Source organism: Phaethon lepturus, unplaced genomic scaffold, assembly GCF_000687285.1.
Source record: "Phaethon lepturus isolate BGI_N335 unplaced genomic scaffold, ASM68728v1 scaffold7992, whole genome shotgun sequence".
Taxonomy (NCBI): Eukaryota; Metazoa; Chordata; class Aves; order Phaethontiformes; family Phaethontidae; genus Phaethon; species Phaethon lepturus.
This window is the reverse complement of record NW_010521181.1, coordinates 98,558-122,751: the sequence shown is the minus strand read 5'-3', so window position 1 is coordinate 122,751 and position 24,194 is coordinate 98,558.

Below are 24,194 nucleotides of genomic sequence, written 5' to 3'. Positions count from 1 at the left end.
CTGCTCCGGGGCTGTTTGCGACCACTTTTCTGATGCGGTTGACGACACATGACAAACTCAGCTATATGGAAACAAAATCTAGGTTGGATGGGATATATGTTCCTCAAAGGTATAAAGCAGGAGTAGCTGTACAAACCAAGTAGTGTGGCATAGACTTTTTTTTTTTTCCTTCTTCTTTATAATAATAAATGCCCAGCAGAGAATCCTGCTACAGATCAGGTCATTCACTTTATATACAAAACACTACCCTCTCTCAGTTCTTGGCTACTTCTGTAGTTCAAGAAAGTAAATAAATCCATGCCCTAGCAATATTGTTTCTTCCTCCAACACCCCTTTTTTTTTTTTTTTTTCTTTTCTTTTCTTTAGTCAGGTAAGGAAATAATCTGAAAATAGACAGGATTCTCTAATTCTCAGTGTTTGTAAAAATGTGAATATCTTCTGTATATTAATGTAGCTTTAAATGTAGTCCCTGTTCATTCCTTAAGTCCATAGATTAAGAAAATGTAAACCCACAAAACCTTATTTATAGGCCTGAGTAACGAGCTTTGTATTTTACTACTTAGTTTTTGAAGATCAGCCTTTGAGGTATACTATACAGAAGTTGTCCAAGATGTCTGGCTGTGGCCTGGCTTGCTCTAGGACCCATTGTGACGGAGCACTTTCTAATTGCATTGAGAGAAATTACCTGTTCTTTCACAGATGGGGAGAAAGCTGCAGCCTGCCTCAGTTAAGCATCTTTGACATTTAATCCTGATTTTTTCACTTAGATTTGTCACCATGTAGCTTTGTTTGAAATTGGCCATTTTTACCCTATTTGTCGTTTCTATTTATAAAGATCTATCGCAGTATATCTGGGTTATAACAGTATGTAAAGACTGATGATATGGAGTGGCCATATTTGCATGTGTCTGTCCCCGGAAGGGTGGACTGTGATTTTATTGGATGTCTGCAGCTATTACCTTGAAGGATAAATTTTCATTTTTCATCTATTCTTCCCCATCTAGACTGTATCAGGATTAACTGTAATTCCAGTAAGTGCCTATTCAAACTTTTTAAAATGTTATTCCACCATTATAAAATATGCAAACTAGATGAAAAAGATTGTGAACAGCTTGCAAGTGCTTGATAATTTATTAATGAAATGTGATGATTAATTATAATTGTGTAAAAAGTCATCATATACTCTAGTGTGTATTTTTTGTCTTTCCCTTAGGATATAACTTTTGACTAGAATATGAAAAAACGAAGTATTCTACAGGTTGTAAACATAGAGGAAATGGTACCTGTAGTACTGTATTATTTTAGGCAGGCTATTTTATTTACATTAGCCATAGAATTTTTGAACCAGCATTTCTAATAAGTTCTAATAAGTATTTTTCCCAGCGTCCTCCTTCAAGTTTCCTTGACATTTTACCTCCAACTTGTGGTGAGGCTGTTGGAATATAATTGTCCATAGTTCAAGAATTTCTGTTTTATAATCCTCCTGCACAATTAACTGTATTTACTGGCCGCTTATAGCACAATTGGTTTTGCTAAATCTTTGTTTTATGGAAATGTAGTACATTACAATAAGGACATTATTAAGTCAGAGAATAACCACATTTCTATGATGATTTTTTACACTCTAATCATGTAAGAAACCTTAAATTGAACAATTTTTCTCTGTGATATGCATGTTTATGAAACAGAGGGAAACATTTGCCAGATGAATGGACTAAATTTTAACTTCTCTGATATTATTTGGATTAAGAGGCTATATTCTGAAAGGAGAAAAAGGACTGTGATTTTATTTTGAGTCTGTGGAATTCCTGAATGGTGTCAACAAAATTATTGATAGTAAGTATGGTAGATTTGAGTTTTGGGTTGTTTCTTCTTTCCCTTCCCAACAGGTTTTGCAGGTTAGAGGACTAGCTTTACGCAAATAGAAACAAAGCTAAACAACAAACTGCACAGGGAGAATTTGTAGTTAATAGTTTCCCAAAAGATGTTAACATAACGTTCCATAATAGTCCACAGAGAAAAACAGGGAACTGCAGTTATTTATAATGTGTCATCTGCTAATTTTAATTAATTAATTATTTTTCCCATTAATAACTTTACAAGACAAAAGTACAACATTTGTATTAAAAAGCAAAGTTTTCTTAGGGCAAGATTTTAATCTAAACCATACAATCCAGACAGATTTTCCCATATAGTAAAAGAAATGCTTGTAGGTACCAAGGCAAGAAGATAGCTTCCTCATATTACCCCTAAAATAACATAACATAACATAAAATAAAATAAAACAGTTCAGTTATTCAATATTTCCTCTTGCCAAAAATGTCCATTATCCATTGCCAAAATGTGTAAGATAATGAAAAATCTTGTTAGTCTGTCACAGGACACTATTTTTTCCTCCTGATAAAGTCCCAATTAGAAAAAGTTTTCCAAGTATAAGACAAGCAGCTTTTTGAGCAGTAATGTAAGCAGAACTGCCTACTTCTGGTAAATTTCTTTTTCCCTAGGAAAAGCAATAATGCTTTTTTCTTCGATTCCTTAATGAAATTAGAAAATCCCTCTGAAAAGGGATTTAGTAACATAGAAAAAAATCAGTAATAAAGCCACAATACAACAGGTGTTTTGGTTTTTTAATCTCTCTTGGACAAAACGAGGTGTCATAAAAATAAATTATTTCTAGGTTCCATTTTAAAGCAAGTTTTGGATCAAAAGAGAACCTGCAAATACAGAGTAAGTAATAAGCCTCCAATTAGAGGATTGTATACAGGATAAATATACGTACTGGGTTGAATTAGCAGTTACGAGCTCTTCTTGGTCTCATACAGAAGCAATATAACCTCTGTACAAAATACCCTTGGTATCAAATACTCATAAGTTATTTTTCTTTACAGTTTGTTTATAGACTTTTTGTTATTAGAAACGAACTTTCATGATTAGTTCCATCTCCCTTTGGTGCTTGTGTGCTGAACAGGTTTTTGTGAGCTTTCAGTACGGTAAGTACTACAATGCTTTCTTATCAGCACTCGCTGTAGTTTTTCAACAACCAGATAACATTTCATGAGCAATTTCTGTGTTTTGATTTTTAGATTATGAAGAACTATTGCTCTAAGCAGTCTGTAGAAAATGCTTGCTTATTAGACAACGTAATGGATTTTAGTGGAACACAAACAATTTCTTTCAAAGCAACAGTATCCCAAGCTTGAGTCTTAATTTGCTAAAAACTATAATAGTTCAGTGCCTAACTTTTTGAGCGTACTGAGAGCTGGATGTATATCAGTCCTGATTTTATGTTGACAGAAGTAAATCTGGTTTTCATGTTTGAAGAACCTTTTTCAGATTTTCCCATTTCTGTTGCCTAGAAATTAATCATCATAATATAATTTCACTGTTGGGACTGAAATTTTATTTGTTATAGCTAGACTAGTAGCAGAGTTATGGTCAGGAATGAAGCTATCTGGTTTGAATTTAGAGAGACAGCTTTAAAAAAAAAAAGAGAAACCAAACTAAACAAAAATTGATGTTTTGCTTGAGAGAGCAACAGAAAAATATGCATGTAAGCACCTTATTTCCTACAGTGAATTATAAACCTAGTGAATAAAATATTGCACCTCCTCCTCCTGCTTTCCCTTGAGTGCAGCCTGAAACCTGTCTTCTGCTCACTGCAGATCAAATGACGAACCGTTGGCTGGTCAGAGCTGAGATTTTGGTATCGATTTGTTCTACGCTTTGTCATGCCTTCACCTTTAGCTAATGTCTTGTGTTGCAGAAGAGGTGGCACTTTGTGGTCTTCCGTGTTTGAAATACAGACTTTTTAAAAACTTCAAAATGTTAACCAGATGTCAGGTTGCTACTGAGCTTGTGTCTCTAACAATATTGTAGACGCTGTTCACTTCACGCCATTTTTATGGAACTGAGTGGCACACTAAAGTCAAACTATTTTTATTTTGTGCTAGGTTAGAAGATTGGTATCTTTGTAAAACCTTACACTACTAGAAATTCTGCCTCATGTCATTCCAAAAATACCATTGCTGATGTGTTGGTTTTGTACATCCTTAAATCACTTTGTTGTGTTCCTCAGTCCTGTGAGTTTACAAAACCAAATTGTCTGTCAGGCAGTGAAATAAATGGTCCGTATAAACTGCAAGTACCTTTAGGTCAGTGTTCAGGCTGACATCAGGAGAAAAGGGAAAACTCGTGTTATGAACAGAAATGGCTACTATGGTTTCAGTATTAGTTTTCATAGACTGAGAAATTCGTTTAAAAATAAAACTAAGGTGAATGGTGATCGCTCAAATAACATGGATGTGCAGCATTTCTTGGCACTAGTCTTTCTGTGAAAAGAACTGTGAGTTGATTGCTGTACAGCTCTTATACATTATATACAAAAAAGATGAGCTAATCCTCAAAAATTGCCTAAGGACAAATGCTAAAAAAAAATAAAATAAAATAAATACATTTCTCCCTTTCAGAGAGGGAAGTAATTGTTACCCTTTAATTGCAGACTGTAAAGCATAAATTATAAACATCAATGAATCCTATGGAATTGAACGGGATTTTTTCCTAATATTTCTTAAAGACAGAACTTCATCCCATAAAATTTACATGGCAGATCAATAACAGTTTTTGAATGACTTGCGAACAAATAAAGGTGTGCTGTATTTCCATATTTTTCACTTCTGCAATGTTAAGGGCTACTATCTTGACTTAATTTAAATTCCTTTTTTTTCCGGTTTTAATGCTTCCAAAACACTAGCATCTGAAAAATTCCAGGTACCTGAAACTCTAGAGCTGCTGGGTTTTATGTGCAATATTCTTTTTTTGCAGGCATGTGCAGTCTTACATGTTATTTCATCTTTTGTCGTTTTTTTTTTTTCATTGCTATCATTTCTGAAAATAAATTGCCTACATTTTTATATGAGTCAGCAGAGTAGGACCATCGGATTTTTGTTAAATGATACATTATACAAATAATAATGTTAACTGTTAACTGGTAAACAGCTGGCTCTCATTTCTGAATCTGATACTTTTGTTCAGTATGAAAAGACATAGGATAATATTTGTTTTGAATGCTGCTCTGAAAGATCGCTCAACTAGTGGCACACGGTGCGGGAGTGATTTAGGTCAGTCCTCTGGACCCAATATTGCTTCTGTACGCAATAATTCATAGAGTAATATTACTGAATTCAGTTATACTCAAATGCAGGACTGTCATAAAAATAAATAGGAATTGCAGAACGTTAGGAAGCAGGGAGCACTGTGGCAGTATATGTGTATACTGTTCCCCAGGGGCTATATCAGCTGGCTCTGCTAACTGGCTGCCCATTTTTCCAAATTAGGAACAATTTCCAGGGCTTTGAGGCTTTTCTGTTTGTCCTTCTAGTGAAGTGCCCCTTCACTTGTATTTGCATGCACACCTCCTTCTGTGTCTAGCTAATTCTTCATCCATTCTCCGTATCCTTCATTTTTTGCTCTCATTTTATTTTCTCACTCCATTTACTTTCTCTGTTTTCCCCTATAATCCTTCATCTCTTTTCCTTGTTTTGTACGTCCATCCTTCTGAAACTTTGCTATTCTGCAGATGTGCACATCACAGATGATTAAATTAAATTATTCTGTTTGGAATGTATAACACCTGTTACTGAAGCATTTTTTTCTTGTCAAGGTATCCTGCAAATCCAGAGCATGACAAGGAGCTATGTCAGATTATTGGTAAATAACAGGAGAATTACATGTATTGAAGAACAATAATGGTGTTCAGTTACAGTATATTTTCAGTTTGCACGTAGATTTTAAGCAGCGGGAAAGCTTAAATGAAGCTTTTCAAAATCCTTTTGAAAGCTACTACTTGTAAAAATGCATTTTGTTGCAAAGTCCCGAGTCTTCAGCTGTGCTTTTATGGATATAATCTACTATAAGCAAAATCTACTGCGATGAGCGAATCCCTAATACAATTCCATGTATTAACTTCTCACTGTCTGCTGAAAAGAATGTTTGGAATATATTATTTGCTCTTTTTTTGTTGTTGTTGGCAGTAGAAAATCATTAAAATGATACAATATTGTAGCTCCCCCCAAAATATAAGATTTTGTATTCTTACGCAGTACTTATGAGTTGTGTGGGGTGGTTTTGATCTTTTTCTCATTCAGTATGGCTGACAGCCTACTAAAAAGATGTAAAAGAGCTTTGCCATAGAGGACAAACAGCAAATCAGCAGAGTACTTTCACTGCAAGTTCAGTCAGGGGCTCTCCTCTGTTTGCGGTGAAAAGTTTGAAATAGTAATTTATAATTTTTTTAAAGCTTTGGCTATACTTTGCAGATTTAGAACATGGGGTCATTGGATTCCTTCCCATTCAGCAATATCACTTTAAAGACCCTTTTTCACATGATTTCCTGAAAAACAGGGTGTGCTGATTTGCCACAAAACTGAAAACATACATGGCCCTTTTCAATCAAGTTCTGATTATGAGCTACTAGTTGCTAATAGAAACCATCATCTGAATTTAATCAAAGGAAATGGGTTGAAAGACATACAAAAAAGGAAAACTGCTTCTTTGCTTATAGCCTCTCATTGGAGTCCTTAGTATTTAGTCCTAAAGCTGCATTAATACCATCCTGTATCTTGTTTCAGGAACTCTGTTGTGAAGTGGCGTTGAAAATAGCTAGGCTAGGAAAAAAAAATCATGTTTGAAAGCAGAAGCTGAAGTGACAGCCCATAGTTTATTCTGCACAGCCACAGAAGCCAGTTAGGAGAGGTCCTTCTGGTTCCTCATTCTCTGGTAAATACAGGGTGAAAAGAAGTGATGCCGCACAGGTTATGCTATGTAAGCCCATCGTATTAGTTGACTCACTGGAGGTGTGATGGAAAAACCATTCACCTCTTCCTGCAGCCTGCTTGCCTACTGGAGAAAAGTAGTAGCTGTTTCCCCTCACTTGTAGCCTGTTTCTGCTCCTTGGGAGCACCTAGGGCAAGGTCTATGCCTTGGCTTTTTTTATGAGAAGTCGTAAATATGCAGTAGGAATTTCCCAAATGCTGATACATGTTAACACTCAGAAATATTTCTGAGAAAGTAATCTCTGCTCCTCGAATGGTAGGAGTGGCTTAGCTGAGAATGCAAAGGGAACCAGCAGGGCCACTGCTGATCATTTTTCAAATGCTCTGTATACAGTCCTTTGGGGTTCGTGCTGCAGACTTTCATCTGTCTTTTAAAAAGTTTTTCATTTACTTTAAAACTGTGTTCTTCTAACCCTCTTCCTGTCTGCTGGTCCTGCTCTTGCATTGCCTATTGCTTTGCTGCTAGCACAAATGTTCAAGCGTCCACGTGGTGAACTTGACTAAAGGAGTGACCCGTTAACAAAATTGTTAATTTTAACTTGCAGCAGTTTTCTAAGCAGTTTTATCATGACACATATGGCACCTGCTGTAGAATAAAATGAGAGGGGGGAGGCAGGAATGGTGTGGAGACCATAGAAAAAAAAACCTCTAGTAGGGAGAGTGGACTGCTTTTTTCAGCAATGCAGACTTATGCTGTCTCAAAGTGAATTCATCTGGCCTACATCTAAGCAAGAACATCCTGGAAAAATACATGTTATTTACAGAAAGGCAGAAATATCACTTCTTGAGATGTGGAATGCTTAATCTGTATCAGTTAAGGAAGAGATATTTCAGACATCTGAAGGGAAATGTTGGAAGGGTTGCTGGGTAAATGTCGGCATCTGTAGTTACATACATCACAAGTATTTTCCCTCTCTCCTGAATTTGGCTTATAAAACAAGCTGTAAGTTGAACCTAGGAAATATCTGAGGTCCAGTTTTAGGGAGTTTCAAGCTCGAGGGAAAGCCGTTGAGTATCAAGAAGAGGATACGTATTAGGAGATGCACAGGTTTGCAGTCTGTTTTGTGTTGTGGCTTTTTGTGAAATTTCATATGGATGTAGTTTGGCTTGAGAGAGGATTTTGAGAAGGTAACAGTGACGGTATATTGGACTTCTGAGTGTGAGCTCTCCCCCTTAATGGGTGATTAAAAAAAATCAGTCTTGTGATATACTGATTTCTCAGCTAAAATGTATGCTATGGTAAACACAGAAATCTTGTGTGGAAATACTCAAGTTATCTAAAAGGCAGACATCTTTACCCCCTCCTTATCCCGTTAGAATTGTTAGAAGAAAAGCAAAAAAAAAAATTAGAAGCTTCAACTAATAAAGGACATAGAAAAACTTGGATCAACTAGCTAATTATAAAGAAATCTTGAGAAGACTCTTGCACATTTGTCAATGCCAGTGGTGAGGCCTCCATAAGTTCTCCTCTAGCTCAGAGGTGAACCTGCTTAGCTGGAGCATGGGAGAGAATTACCATATTAACATAGCAAACAAAAGCTCAAACCTTCATTAAAGTGAAAGTAAGTGCTTTAGATTTGCTGGTTGACCATTTAAGGGTCTATCATATTTGGTTTCAAGGTCAGCTGCTAGGGATTGAAGGCTTCGCTCTATCAGTGCTTCTAGCCTACATGAAGGACAGCAATAAAGTTTATTTCCATGCCTGCATTCTACTTGCTGCTTATAAAAGCTCATCTGTGTTTGATTTTTCTTAGCTAGCAGAGGGGAAAATTGCCATTAGTCTTCTGGCAGACTGTCAATAAAATATCTTTTTGAGTTCTTTTACTAGAAAACCCATGTTTTTCTTTTTTGTGTGTATGCTTCTTTCCTTGCTTTCACTCTTTTCATCCATCTTACTTTGAAGTCCCACATTCTGCTTATGGTATTGTAAAGATACAAGTGATTGAATGGAGGCCTCAATAATCAAATATATAATGGTGCTATATCTGTGGCTTTCTCAAGGCACAGTAGTGTGCTCTGCAATAGCCAAACATAGTAAAAAAGGCAACAGTAAAAACTTAAACATACGGTTATTTAAGTGAATTTGAAAATTCATACAATAAGGATAGTTGCCCTAACTGGTGGTGAAAAAATCATTAGGTTAACATTCAGATAAAGACTTGTTTTTTTAGCACTACCACATAATTGTTTTCAGAAACTTCTTTAAGATTGCTGAAAAGTAGTAGACTTTCCAGCTGTGATATTTCAGTGTATAGTTCAATTTTATAAGGCCAGATATAAATAGCTTTCAATTTAGTGTATATATGGGGCTATATGAGTCAGGACCATGGTGTGGTTATGTATCAGCTGGCTCTGAGCGTTCATATACTGCCAAAGTATTACCAGCAGAGCCCAAGGGCATGGTATGGAGTTGACTGAAGTTGTTCCCTCTGAACCTTCAGGCTGAACTCTTAAAGGGGAGTGGGGAGCAGGAGATCCTCCAAAATACTAAGTATGAAGAGAGGACTCTTGGAGTATAGAAAAACAAAGCATGTAACCTGTCATTTTACCAACAGGGACAAAGCAGCTCCCAGGACATGCTAGATCTATAAAAATAGATTGTCTTGAATTAATGTATCCTGATTTATATGCAAGGGAATTGTATGTGTCTAGCTTATACTAGTCCTATCAAATCTTTCATAAAAGGACTTTTCGGAAGAAGTAGGCTAGGCCTTTCTACTATTTTAATGGGGGAAAAGCAGTAGAAAGTAAGTTTTTCATGTATAGCAGGTCCTAAATTTCCTTATTTTACTTTTATGTTTTTCTCATTTAGCTTTTGAGAAGCAAGATGACTTAACCACATTTCAGGACCAGTGATTTAAATTATCCTCACTTTTTTTTTTCATGACAGAAAGTGGGTGTTGCAGTCTAATCTTTTTGGGATATTGAGGAGCGCTATTCTAATCAGTAGGAGCAAAGCAATTGAATACTATTTTCTTTTGGAGAAGAATATATAAAAGCTAATGTAATGTCATTCGTACTAGTGAACTAGGCTACAATGGCAGTCATTTTACAGTAAAGCTCTGCTACCAAATGGTCCCACAGGAATCTCTACTGACATATTCAGAAATGATTGAGAGAAGAGGAGGAACGCTGAGACGGTAGTATTTGGAGATGCAATGAGATTATTTAGGAAAATCAAATGAAGTGCTGCATGTGAGGGTTTTCTGAAAGGTTTCAAAACACTGAGTGACTGGATAGTTAAATGGTAGGTGGAATTAAATATCTATATGTACAAAGTGATTCGTACTAGAAAAAGTAACCTTAATTATGCAAGCGCAGCAATGGAGTCTATTAGCACTGAGCTGAAGAAATTGTGCAGTCATTGTAAATAGCTCTTGTAAAACAGATCAGTGCTCAGAAGTGACCAGAAATCCCACAGGATGTTAGTAGCTATGGGGAAAGGAAGTAAGACCAGAACATAAAACAGCGTTATGCTATTGTGCAGTTATTGTTTGTCCACATCTTGAATGCTGCATGTGTGTTTAGTTCCTGTTCCTCATGATGAACTTAAGTAGGAAGAATACAGCGCAGTGCAATAGGGATGATTCCTTGTATGGATTGTCTTTCCTACATGGAGGAGCAAGGCAAGCTAGGGAAAAAAAGATACCTGGGAGAATATGAGTATATTTTTATAAAGATATGATTATACAGCCATAAGCAGCATCAAGAAGTAGTATGAAATTGAAATACATCAAGGACTTTTTGTGATAAGGCAGCTGCTGTAGCTCCGGTAGTCCCTAGATGTTAGTCACTGGAAGATGTGACTGTGTTGGAGCAGTAAGTACTGTGCAGTGGCCCTGCTTTTCTTCGCTGCAGGGGAAGCACAGTGCTGAGCTAGCGGGACTTCTGGTCTCGCCTGGCAAGGCCACCCTCATGTACGCAAACAGATTTTTTTAACAGAACAAAAGTTTGTCATTGGTGTTGAAGTTGATGATCTAGATGCAGCCTTAGCTCAGAAAGTCTGTAAACTAATAGCTGCTAGAAGCTGGCAGCAAATAGGGGAAAGTCCCTTAATATCGTTCCTTTCCTCTCTAAACATCAGTTGCTAGTCATCATCAAAGGCAGAATGCACAACAATACAAAACTCAGATGTAGCATTCAGTGTAGCAGCTTTTGCCTTACGCATCATTTCGCCTCTTATTTCGCAGCTTCTTTTCCTAATCATTTTATCACTGGTTTATACCCTGTATTCAGAGCAAACAGGAAATGGCTGGTGAAAGTAATATATAAATCTGTCCTCAGCTGGGTTGTATACAGTCATTCTAAACTTTGTAATCAGTATCTATGAAGATTAGAATATTACCACACAGCTGTCAGCAGATGACACAAGCCAATATTTCAGTAAATTCTCAAAAAAATCATTCTTAGTTAACTGACAAAACCAGTCAAATTAGGATAAACCATTAATTAATTTGGCTATTTCATATGTACTAAGCATTGTGAATATTTTTTTTTTTACTTGGTACCAAGAGTGTTCTGCCAAGAAATTTTGGTCTGTAGCTCTTTAAAAAGAAAATCATTGTTAGCAGTATTAAGAAAAAAATAACAGTAACTCAGCACTGCTCTGTCGATAATGCTTCTAAATTTTTACTCAGATTGGAAAGACTATCATACTTCATGTATAAATACCTGTATTCACTTTTCACATTATTCATCATTTGTTCCTAAGGATTCTCAGTTTCTAAGAAATAATGCTACCGATACCTTCCTGGAAAACATTTAGAAGTGTTTATAAATGAAAACTCTATGGAGAAATACTGTAGTCTTTCTATTATAGGTTTACAGTTTGAAGAGTTTTTTTTCAGACAATAGAAACTTAGGGTTTTTTTCCAAACAAATCCGTCTAAAGAGATACTAAAATCATTAACAGTTTAGTTCAGAAAGTATTTAAATATATTAAGAACATTCATAGGAATTTTTCTGAATACAATGCCTTACTGAATCAATGCCGCTGTGCTTATCTCCAGAACTTTTCAAGGAAAACCAAACAAATTGCCATCTCTCTGCAGGTAGATACTGCTTTTTTGATCAATACATCACACGCTCACAGCCATCTTTCTGTCCTAATATATACTTGTAAAGAATTCATGTAATGAGTGTTTGGGTTTTTTTAATAAAATGGATATATGCAGCTAAGAGATAAGGGAGAGGGGAAATACAGAATCGGAGAGAGCGAAATTTGAATGGGGTGTCTCATTCTCACTGAAACAGCCAGGGAGCATTGCAATAGGTTTAACATATGTTGAGGTGAATTGCCAATTTTCTGTCTGTCCCTCTCATATTAATAGGTATTATTAATAGAACACTTCTACATTTCAAAAAAAGCGCAACCAACTTCAGTGAGGGTCAGATCAGATCCTATTTCTCAGTTTGGTGTGATTAGCAGAACCAGGCTGCTTAGGGAAAGCTTGACTTACCTCTTCTTAAATCAAAGAAAGGAGAAAAAAAAAAAAGGGGGTACCAAACTAAAATTTTGCTTAAATTAAAAACATTTTGATGCACTTATACATTTGTACTGCTGGAAGTCTGGAATAAATCCCTGGTAAGCAATTCTCTTACTCCTTAAGCATTAAGATCAGTGTGATCTAATTTTAAACAGCAGTGAACAGCACGTGGGCGTAGAGCCTTTGTCTTTTCCGTATGTAGCACTCCAATACAGAAGTAGAGTTCTCTGCCTATTTGCATAAGTACGCAAGTTCACAGAACCTGGTTTCTGAGCCATCTGAGGCATTTTGATGGCCCCTCCTTTATTGTGTCTGCAGAAAATATTGTGTAAGTATGTATTATGCTGTATGTTTGTTTCAAAAAGGTGGGCTGTTTTATTATTGCTTCACTTCTCTGCAGCAAGTCATCATTTCATAAATTCAATCTTGATGAAGTCTAACAAGCACTTAGCTGTAATATTATTCTCCATTAATGTTATAAGAACAATAATTCATTTTTCAGTATGCTTTTTTTGAAGAGCTGATAGTGTTAAAAACACCTACCCAGTGCATGTCACTGATGACCAGTTTCTTACATAAAAAACACTTACTTGTATCTAGAGCGTTTTGCATTTCTGTCTATTAAAATGCATGAAACATCTATCATAACATTTTAAGCACTCAGTAGCTTATTACTGGAACCACATAACTGCTTCCTTATTATCTCTTCTTGGCAACGACTTTAACAACTACCTGAATATAATCCGTTAAAATTTCCATCCAAGCACATTTCTTTTTTGGGTGACATGTCAAAAGGTTAACTTATGCTCCCTTGCAGCTGATTTCTAGACCTCAATCCATCAGACAAGTCACTTCAAAGGAGATATTGCTCTGTTGAGTTGAGACATCAAGATAAAGTTGGCTTTCTGAGATGCAGTCCCCTTTGGGAAGTGTGCAAAGAATTCTTCAGCAGTTCTTTGTCTAGGCAGTCTTGAAGCAACAAGACACAAGATGAAGACCAAGACATGGAATAAGAAAAAGCTATTAAAGAGAGATCTGTGGTTCATGTAGCTTATACTAATTCTCATTCATTTTATATTCTGTGGGATTTTCCTCCAAGAAATGAAGCGCATGTATGTAGAAATAACGTTTCATTAGTTAAAAGTTCCTCTCTGTCTCTGCACATTAAGTCTTTTCTTGCTAGTAATAGAATCTGTCTGGAAAAGAAAAACCAAATAGGTAAGTCCACAATCCCATCTTTCACTCACATGCCATGAACTGTTTACATGTGACTTGTGGAAATTGGAACAGAAATGAAGAATAACAAGCGTAGATAATATTCTCACTACCATCTAAGGAATTCTAGTTTTACCAAAATTTAAGCACTATAGTTGCTGAGTATAGGTGAATGTTACATGTTGAATTTGTTTTGCTATGTAGTATTTCAGCAGCTTGAAAGCAAGAATGCTGTTTCCTGGGAGGGAACAATGTACACTGTGGCCTGTCAGGGCAAGAAGTATTCTTGCATCTCCAGGTAATGTTTTGCAGGTGATGGAAGACGCTTAGGAAGTCAGTTGACAGGCTAATCGGCTATAAGAGCAACAATAGCTTAGAAAAGACTACAATGTGGACTCTCGATTTCCTAAAATTACATAAACCAAGATACAGAGTGCACCTTAAAGTGCAAGTAGGAGCTTCTCTCAAGAATCTTACTTGTTTTTTTCAATAACAAAATTGTCATTCACTGACACTGAGCACAATCCTTAAGAGATAACAAATGGCAAAAGAGCATTTGAGAGATTCTCTCAATGTTGAAATCAATTCCACCTACTCAATTTTAAAAATCATGTTGTTTTCATTTTATGTGGGCATGGAAGAAACAGAGCAAGCAACAGCCTGGAAATAACAGATAGCAAAAGTGCTTGACTGTACCTATTGTTAGCATGCAAATGCTCGAGCAGCCATAACTGCAAAATGAAATTCCCAAAAACTTGCAAGTGAACAATGAAAAAGTGAAAGTAAAACTCACTATTGCAGATGTCACAGTTAACTTCAGTTTCATTTAACCCCCATAAATATACATCTGGCAAAGCAATAGATTTAGAAGCAGCTGAAAAGTAGTGTGAAAAGTTTGATGCAGAATGTAGAAAAAGGCCTTGTTTGCAGGAAAGAAACACACATTGGTCTTTTGGGTAAGAAATCACTTGAAGAAGCTGGAAAAGTTGCTGAAAATTTACCTTTAATAAAATGTCATATTAAAGTTATGCAAACTGTCTCAAACGTAAGTCTTATCTGAGACAGTTGAGTGCTTTTTTTTCCAACAAAATCTTTATTGGAATAAGTATTTAGTAATTTTTAAAATCTTATTTCAGGCTCTGGGATCCTGAAAAAGTATGTCCCTATTTTTATAGAGAAATTTTTATAGGTTCCCTGATAATTAGTACTCAGATTTGCTTCTTGCAGATAAGAAATATCAGACCTAACTCAAAACTGAAAGAAACATTTAAAGAATGTTTACAATATTGTCTGCAATTTCAGTCTGAAAAATTCAGTCTTTTTCCTTTAAAAACAATTTTTGTTTATAAGAGAAATCCAAACAGCTGTTAATGTGTATTGTTTACCCTTTTTAAATAGTACAGGAGCATTGAAATGTTAAGATATGTATTCCTTTATATGACCCTGCTACTATTAATATGCTAAGTGCTCTGCCCTATAGCCCAGATCACTGAGAATATCAGGAACCTCAAATTCTGGATTAAACCTGGTGCAGCTGAGCTGGTGGCTCTTCGGAAGTTGAAATGGTCTAAAAGTAATGGTGAACTATTACACTGTAGTGATGAAACTTTACAAGAATAAATTTGGAGCAAGAATGACATGACATGACATGACATGACATAGTGATGAAGAAATACAATAGCTTAGGAATATACAGGAAAATGAGCGTAGGCCTTATGTGTCGTCTATTGTGTAAGTCAAAAAAACCCAGAGACCAAACCCATACCCATCAAAGTCAGCAGAGGCTATTTATAGAACAGAGATCACCCTTTGTATTCATCTATTTGTAGTTTCTGAAAATAATCTGAAATGTCTACTTTAGTACTCCTTGCTGACTCCTGTCTGCGTAGAAGCATCCAAGAATAAGCAGTGTCAAGAAATTGTGCTTTTCGATACATGATGAGTATAAAAATATTTTAAAACATTTAAATGATAATCAACAATCACAAATCTTTAAACATTATTCTCTTTACCCTTAACTAGGCATAATGTTATAATCCATCATTTTCATTTAAAAACAAAAGAAAAAGGAAGGATATGAGTGTGAGATTTAGTTGTTACTGTTCTATAACAGCTGTGCCTTGGGATGAAGACACCTGTAAATTAAGAGGAGCTTATTCTTAAAATAAAGTCACAGTCCAAATTATTTTCCTTTCTGTGCCAACTAGTTACCAATCTGCTTATTCTTAAGAACAATGTGCAAGATATAAGGGTCAATGCAATATTTAAGTGTTTTTTTTTCTGTTAAGTTTTGCCTAAACGTAAAGGTAATGGTTTTTTTTGATAAAAAGGTAAATTATGGACAAGCATACTTAAGTTGCGCTTACTTATATTTTTAAATGTCCTTCAGAGTTTTGACAGCCCCGGTTTGATATAAATGGGTACAGTCAATATCAAAGACAGAAAGGCCAATGTGTGATCAAAGCTGTTTGCGCTTCTTTCCAGTTGTCAGTTACAATTTAACCAAAGTACAACAAATATTCCAATTCTCTCAGGAAAAAAAGATCAAGTGTGTACCAACCTTTTCTGCAAAAATCACTGTAAGTTAGGTTCTTTTTCCTTCACTGGGTTTAAGTGGAAAGAAAGAGGGCAGGCTTAGCAGTAGAAAACAGTAGCACAGGTTCTTCAGACTCATAAAGGGTGCCTGCACCGTCAGGGTACATTTAGGGATCTGCTGTATCTGTTCCCTATAGCAGCTGTGTATCTCAGTCTCTTTTGTATTTATTAGCTGAATGACAGCGATTTGCGGATCAGCAATTAAGGTCCAGATTATCAAAGTTATTTAGATAGCCATCCCATGGTGAAAACCTTCCTCCAAGTTAGAATTCCTCCAAATCTCTTGGGTTCACGGGAGACAGCAAAGTTCCTCTGGAGGCTGAGGCACTGTGTTTGAATAGTAACTTGTAGAGGCGATGTCAAAGGAAAAGGAGATTGCCAGGTATATCATTCTCCATTTCTTTGAAAGCTTAAAGGAATATTCTTGCTGTTTCTAGAAATCCAGAACAGGGAATGTATGTGTTTCTGCCTTTGTGTTTTGTAGGGTTTGGGGCTTTTGGTTTGGGTAGTCAAGAGAAGAAGAATGAGTCTGCTGAGGTAAAAATCTAACTTTTTTTGGGAAAGCAGAAAATGAACTCATTTTAGGACCACTTTTTTCTCCTTAGTTTAAGCCCACATCTCACGGATCAGTACTATTGACAGAACTCTGAATTCACACAGAATTAATGAATATTAGAGAACCTGGCTGCCATTACAGTTATATCGGAAGAATGAATATTTACTTTAAAAAATTGAATTCCAGTATTGCTTGAAATTGGGGGTTCATGTCTTGGTACTGTTTTACACAGGAGTTCCGAAGTCAGTTCTTATGATTTTCAATCCTACGCCCATTATAGGAGAAAAAAAAAAAAATCAAACACTGATAACTCCAGATGAATTAACCATTCTTTTCTCTGCTGGTTTTACAAATTTTTTGTTAAATAGGAGTTAAAATGAATTTTTCATTGAAACAAACTTTCAGTATAAGAAAGCTCTCCAATGCAAACATTCCGCATAGGAAAATTTCAGTATGGTAAACGAATTAAAATTTCGCATTTTATTCTTCCTTGTACAGTACACTAGCTTATAGTGGATTATCCTTTAAAAAACAAACAATTTCAGTTATCAAGCCAAATTGATTTCTTTTCTTTTTTTTCCACCCTTGTATTATTCAGTGTCACTGTGTGTCTAGGTAAGTTGTTGCAGTGACTCAGTCATGGTTCTTCAGGTTCGTCCTCTCCTTGGTGGCCAGATTTTCCAGCTGGCTTCCCTTACTGTCATCCTCTGAGTTCTTTTCTCAGGCTTGGCTACAGGAGTGTTCTGGGAACTGGGGAGCTGGCTGAGAAAATGGGGTAGCAGGCTTGTGAAATAGCTGCTTTCCTAATGTACTGCAGTCTCTTAGGTAGAATGAAGTCAAAGATTTTGATCTGAAAGTGTGTTAAGTGCACCTTACTTAAAATGTATTCAGCTTAAAATTCTTGGAATTTGTCATGATAGAAGCCATGTCAAACTAAGGTGAAAACAAATTAAGATTTACTAAATGTCACACAAGTAGTTTGTGGAAGTGAATCTGCTGAATACCAATTCAGAGTCCTGGGATTTGGAGGCACTTAAAAAAATTTAGCATGATTCAAAGAAAGGTATGACCTTACAGTGTGTTTGTAGTGCTGCATGGTCTTTGCAAGTGCACATTTTTTTACTTGCATAAAAAAAATAATCATGCACTGAAACTTGCTTTAAATTAGCATAGAATTGCCATGTGTTGAAAGCTAATGCTCACCTTACCTACAGTGAGGTTAATTGACAAGTTCAACATACTGCTGAACATTTTCAGCCAAATTTTCAGAAATTGAGCTGACAAAGAAACAACTGTATGTTTCAAGCTCATTGACTTTGCTCTGCTTTAGTGCAGAGCCTTGGGGTAAATTCATAAAACCTTTAGTACATTTAGCACATTTTCTGATGGTCCTTAGATAGTTCCTTAGAGAACAGTACAAAAGAGAAATTACACTCTTATTAAAAATACAGGGATCTAGCTGACTTCTAGTTTTTAGCTTTTAAAAGATACTTTTCTTCCATTATTTCCAAGAAGAAGGAAAATTACATGTCCTTAGGGCTGTTTGTGTTGCACTTGCTTAGATATGACTTACAAAACTAAATTAAAATGCAGCTGATTCCTAACAATAAAAGTTTTAAGTAATGTGTTGAGAAATGTCTCTGAGCTGGGTTAGACATTTCATAACGCAGTAACAAAATCATTTTTATCTTCTCATGTACTCTGAGTTCACATATAGTTGTAATTGCAATTTCAAAACCATTTTTTCAGGAAATATCATTCAACTTCATACAGACCCAATTATTAACCAGCAAATCACACTTCCAAGTTTTAAGAGCATGTGTACGTGCTCTATGTATACTTTGATACTCGCAACTCAGAAGTTTACTACTTTCTGATATTTGTTTCTTTCTCCATCTTGGTGAAATTCAGTAGTGGTCCTTGTTCTGTTTGTAGAGAATAGGCTTTCACAAGACAGTGGTTTATCATCAGCACCTTTCTTGGCAGACACCAAGAATCCTTAGATTTAATTTACTCCAACAGATCTGTCTGTGTTCTGCCCTCACAGCTTGGTCAACTGGCTCTATTTAGATACCTATGTGTCACCAACAGTTAATATCTTGCAACTTTAAAGAAATTAATGGATGCGTATGTACGCTATCACACCCCAACTTAAATAGCTTGCTTAAGGCAAAAGAAATAGGCAAATGACTATCAAAACTTTGTGCCCTCAGACCTGGATATGGTACTTGGTTCCTGGATTGGTTGTTTTTTATATCCTTCTATGGATTTTCCTTCCCTAGTGCGTTCACTATGTGTGCTGGTTTTCCTTACTAGTGAAGAACTAGATCAATATTAAATGCAGCCTGTCCTGTAGTTTGGACATGTAGAGGAAGCCAGTAGAATTTTCAAAAGTATATTTTTTGCATTTCTATCTAAGTGAGGGTACAGAAACAGATTTAATGTTATATTTCTGTTATTCAAAAGAATGTGGATAATGTATACAGCTGAAATGAAGGCTAATGAATCATATTAGCAACTCTAACCTCTTCCGTTTTAATTTCTGAAAAGTCAGGTTTTGTTTTAAAAAGTAATAAGAATACCTTGAAATGCCAATTCTTTAGCTAAATTGCCAAAAATTAATAAAACTGTAATAAAGCTATTGTGGGCTGGAACATTTTGATCAAGCAGTGCAGACAGATGTGTTTTGCTTGATACAATTCAGTGAATGTGCCGTTCTTGTGGAATTTTCAATATGAGTCTGTTTGGAAGAAAATACAGTTGACAAAATTTCTTTGACTTGCAATAAAACTTTCTCGAGTTAATTCAACAAGTATTTTTAAATAATAAACTGATACACATCACTGATCTTTAAAAAGCAACTAAGTTTTTCTATTAGTAAAAAAACATGCGTAGTCAGGGAATCAGGATGATGCAGATGCAGTCATTTAAAATACAGTTGATTCACTGTAATAATTGACTTTTAAAATTCAGGTTTGCAAGTGAGTGGTTTGGAAGGCCAGAATTGTTTTTTCAGCCAAGCACCATAGAAAGGATAATGAAGATTAAGATGCCTTCCCCTATTTGTCTGGTGTTTCTGCATCTAGTTCTGGAGGAATCTTTTCTGAACTTTTTATGCTGCAGACTGGTGTGTGTACATATAGATGCTTCACGAGGTTTGCACGGTGACTGTGAGACTGGCTGCTTGCTGGAATAGAAGCCTAGATTACAGGCATGCTAGATTTACCGTGGAAAGCAGGATAAATGAAATGGCACGGAGTTGTCTGGTTCTGCATCAGGTATTTACAATAACACTCTTAGGTGTCTGTCAGAGCCGCTCAACTGTCTTTACTTTACGATTCAGCTTACTGTGTATATATTATTTTAGCTGTATTTTAGACTCCACCTGAAATCCCGGTATCCCTGACCTCAATGTAATGTTCTCTGTTAACTGGGTTTTGTCCTTTTGTCTGCTTATTCTCTCAAATTCCGAATGGGAAATGCCACCTGATATTGATTGCTGTAGTATGTATAGTTATCTGTCAGAAAACTAGTCTGGAACTACTGACATTTCTTATACTGACAGATTGTAGTGATTTGCCTGTAACTAACTTGGGCTCCATAGGTTAGTATAGCATTCACTGAACCATCCAGTCTTCCTTGCTAGTCTCTATTTACTTCGTCTGTCTTTCAATACTTTATTTTTTATATCTACTTCTGATCACAGAATTGAATGCTGCAAGGAAGTTTCTGTGGCATTTTGATATATGCCTTGGTGATTGGTGGATGGTATTGTAAAAGCCAGTAATAATTCCTGTGTTTGGTTCAGACAACTAGTTTTGAATGTGTTTTGGGAGAATGCCAAAAGCTACTATCTTGTTTCAAAGTGATCAGTTTGGTTTTTATGACATTCTGTTCAAATAGCTGTTGAAAAGATGTCCCAATTTAAGTACAACAGCATAGATATCTAGAAGAGAAAAAGTAAGTATGCGTGTTCCCATCAATTAACAGGCCCATTTGAATTTAGCAAATTTTCAGCACTTTAATTAGGCTGAACAGGCTCCTCAGAAGATAGTAAAGAGAAAAGAAATCTCCAGAGAGCGTTTAGAATATTCAGCACACTGAAAATGAGATTTTTTTTCTTGTGGAGGTTCATACTTTTTTCCTTTAATTTTAAAAAAGACCAAAGGCAGTTAAGTTCGAGCTGAGGTGCTGAAAACAAAGTAAGCTCGACTTTGGGTGCTGAAGTAAAGCTATAACTTAGGATGTTTGGGGCTTTACATTTATATGTCCTAGTTCATAATGAATTATATCATCAAGATTTGTACCTCTATTGACTGGCTGCACAGTCTGTATTTTCCTGTGTAAAAAGATGGCTTTACAAGCAATTATCTGCATTTAAATGGATGTGCGGCTTTTACTGGCATGATGGACTGAGCAAATTGTGCGAACCATAAAAATGTCTGTACTTTTTTTATTTGGTACTATCCATTCACTCTAGGGATGCATAAAATCTGGTAGTTATTTAAGCCTTTAAAATAGGAAAATATCTGAACATAGAGGTTGATAATAAATTTGGTACTTAAGCAAGAAGAGATACTTGGTGGATTTTTGCAGATTACAACTTGTTTTTGAGAGGAAAGGTTTATGATTACAGTATTAGTATCTGAGAGAATCAGGAGCTCAGAAAATAAGTGCTGGCTACATAAAGCCAATTAAATGTGCTGTCTAGAAAGAGACAAATGAGTGCCAGGGAAGGGACAGCATGGGAAATAGAAGTGGAGGAATGTAAGGTTGGAAGAGTAGTATCAGTCCATAGAAAAAAAAGATTTTTTTTTTTTTGAGGGTGGGGTGTTGTTTGTTTTTTGTTTTGTTTTTCTTTTTAATTAGGTCTTTTGCCTTTCTTCTTGTGGCAGATATTTATTGTCTTTAAAGAAAAGAGGAGAAAAAAAGACCCAGCTTCCCCCAAAGAGGCAATTTGCCAATTCTTATTTAAATACAACAGCACTTTCTGTTGGTGTGGTTTAAATGAAGTGGAACCAGATTAGTGTAAAGTCAGAATAAGACTGGATAGCCAATGATCTAGTCGGTTTAGATTTATAGTAAATTCACTATAAACTGAAGCATTATAAACCAGGACAGTAGAAGAGTCTGAACAGTTATGGTCTCAATAATATGATGTTTAAATTAATTTTGGGTCAATACATTTGAAAGTCAGGAAAGTACTAATATAAATTACGTTTGAGGTTGGCCGATGCCATTTAACAAGATCTGTTCAGAGTCTTTTTCTACAGCCCTTATACTCTTGTGTGGTATTAAGCGGTTCCTACATGTTCTTCTGTAAGCATTTAGAAAATTTTCTCCTAAATACACTACTCGCAAGCACTTTTACTACTTTTATATGCAAAAGCATGCTCTTGGCCAGGAATCCACCCAAGCGCTACATTCGCTACAGGAATAGTGGCCACCCATCCTTCTTCATCCACTTCTCCAGCTGCCATGGAAAACTATGGTTTTCTGAGGCAACTTTACATGAATGGGATACTACAGAGGGTTGTTAATGTGAGAGTAAATTAAAATTGTACATGCTTTTATGTCTTTTAGAGATTTGTTGTGTGATAAGGGAGACTAAATAGTTCAACTACTTAAAAAAATGAAAAAAGGAGTTGGACTTAATGAATGAAGAAGGGCTAACGTGTAAAATAATAGTAAGTGATGTATTTCTGGGCAGGCCTATTGTCTCACTAAGATTTTTACTCACGACATTTAAGTATTTTTTGTAAATCTGTCCCTTGTCTCCCAAGCCTAGTTAGCAATTGCTTCCACTGAAGGGCCCAGTAGAATATATAATAATAGAAATTGCTGAAAGAGCATTATTCAGTGCATTTGTATCACCATATCCAAAGAGAACATTTTTCGCTTAAGCTTTATGCAGAACTGGTCTTTCTCTTGTCAAAGAAAGTAAACACGTAAGGAACAGAACAATTCAGTGTCACGTATACCAGAGTACATATACATCTCTTTCTGCTGGGTTTGCACGCCTTTTGTAGCCTAGAGTCAATGGAGAAGCATGGAGAAAGCAACATGGTGATACCAGGATATCACTGCCTTTGCTGTAGCTAGTGTCTTTATTCCTGGAAATTCCTTGACATGCTCAGAATAGCAAAGATTACATATAAAAGCAGGGCAGTAAACCATCAGCAATTAAAAAAGTGCTGAAAGACAATGGAAGAAGTCTGAGATGTCCAACATGCTGAGCAGCTACATCAAGCTATTAGCTTTTTCCCCCTGTGCAGTCCTGAAGTCAGAAAAGCTTTGATGTTAGACAATGTCATAGACATCATCCATCACAGTTAGCCTGTACTGGGTGGAAAAGAATCGAAAAAGAAATGTGGGAGAGTTTCAGAGCCAGTGGCATATCCCTTTTGGAAGAAGGCTGACACGTGGGATGTAGTCACCCATGTGTGGTAGGACGTAGAGGGTGTAGTGGTCTGACTCAGTGTAACCCTAACGTTTTCGTGTCAAATGTTACTATATTATACACCTCTCCTAGTTATCAGCAGCCTTTATTCTGCTACAGGAACTGAAAAACAGGCCAGGGAGGTCTCTATTTTGCAAGAATGTAATTTGTTAATTGCAGATTCGCTTCACCTTTTGGACAGTCACCACATAGGTCCAGTAACTCAGGTTTGAGCACAGAAGTTTTGATCGATCGGTTCAGCGCTTGGTCAGTCACCTACTCATACCAATGATAGTCAGGATTTTCCTCTCTTTCTTTCTCTTCTTGGTCAACAGTACAAGGGACAATTTCCATAATCATTTTCATTTGAGAAATTTTTTCCTAGGTATTAAAGATACCCTGTTTCCTAGATTTACGAATACTTAAGTTATTGCAAGTACATTGTGCTATACATAGAATTGTACATGCTTCAAAAGTGTTTGTTGTACTACTTACAAAAATAGGAGATTACAAAAATGGTATCCATTAAATGAATAAGGAAAGTATGATTTGAAGGTCCACTAAAATCAGAAGATACTGGATCTGAATATTTACAAGTCGTCTAGATGATAAGGTCTTCTGAGAAGTCCTAATAAACATAGGCTAAGAAGTTTACATAGATTAAGAAAAACATAACACACATGCACACACATTTAGCACTTGTACCTTTCCCCCAAACAATTTTTAATGAAGGAACAAAATCCAGTCTTGTAAACAGCTGAAGTTCTTCTAGCTGCAGTAATCCGATTTCTTAAAGTTTTGTATATGACTGGAAAGTGCATAACTAAATCCATGTTGACTGTGCCTATTTATGACAACCTGGTTCATAAAATGTGTATATACAATACTTTTATATAGTCAAATATACAGTAGAAGTGTTTTAACATAGTAGCTCTATATTTTGAGGTTTGCTTATACTTTGTAATTTTCTTGCTTGATGTGACTTTTGGTGAGTTTTAACATTTGCCCAGCCAGTCTCTCTGTCTCTCTCTCTCTCTCTCTTTCTCTGTGAGGTTCACATGTAAACTGATTTA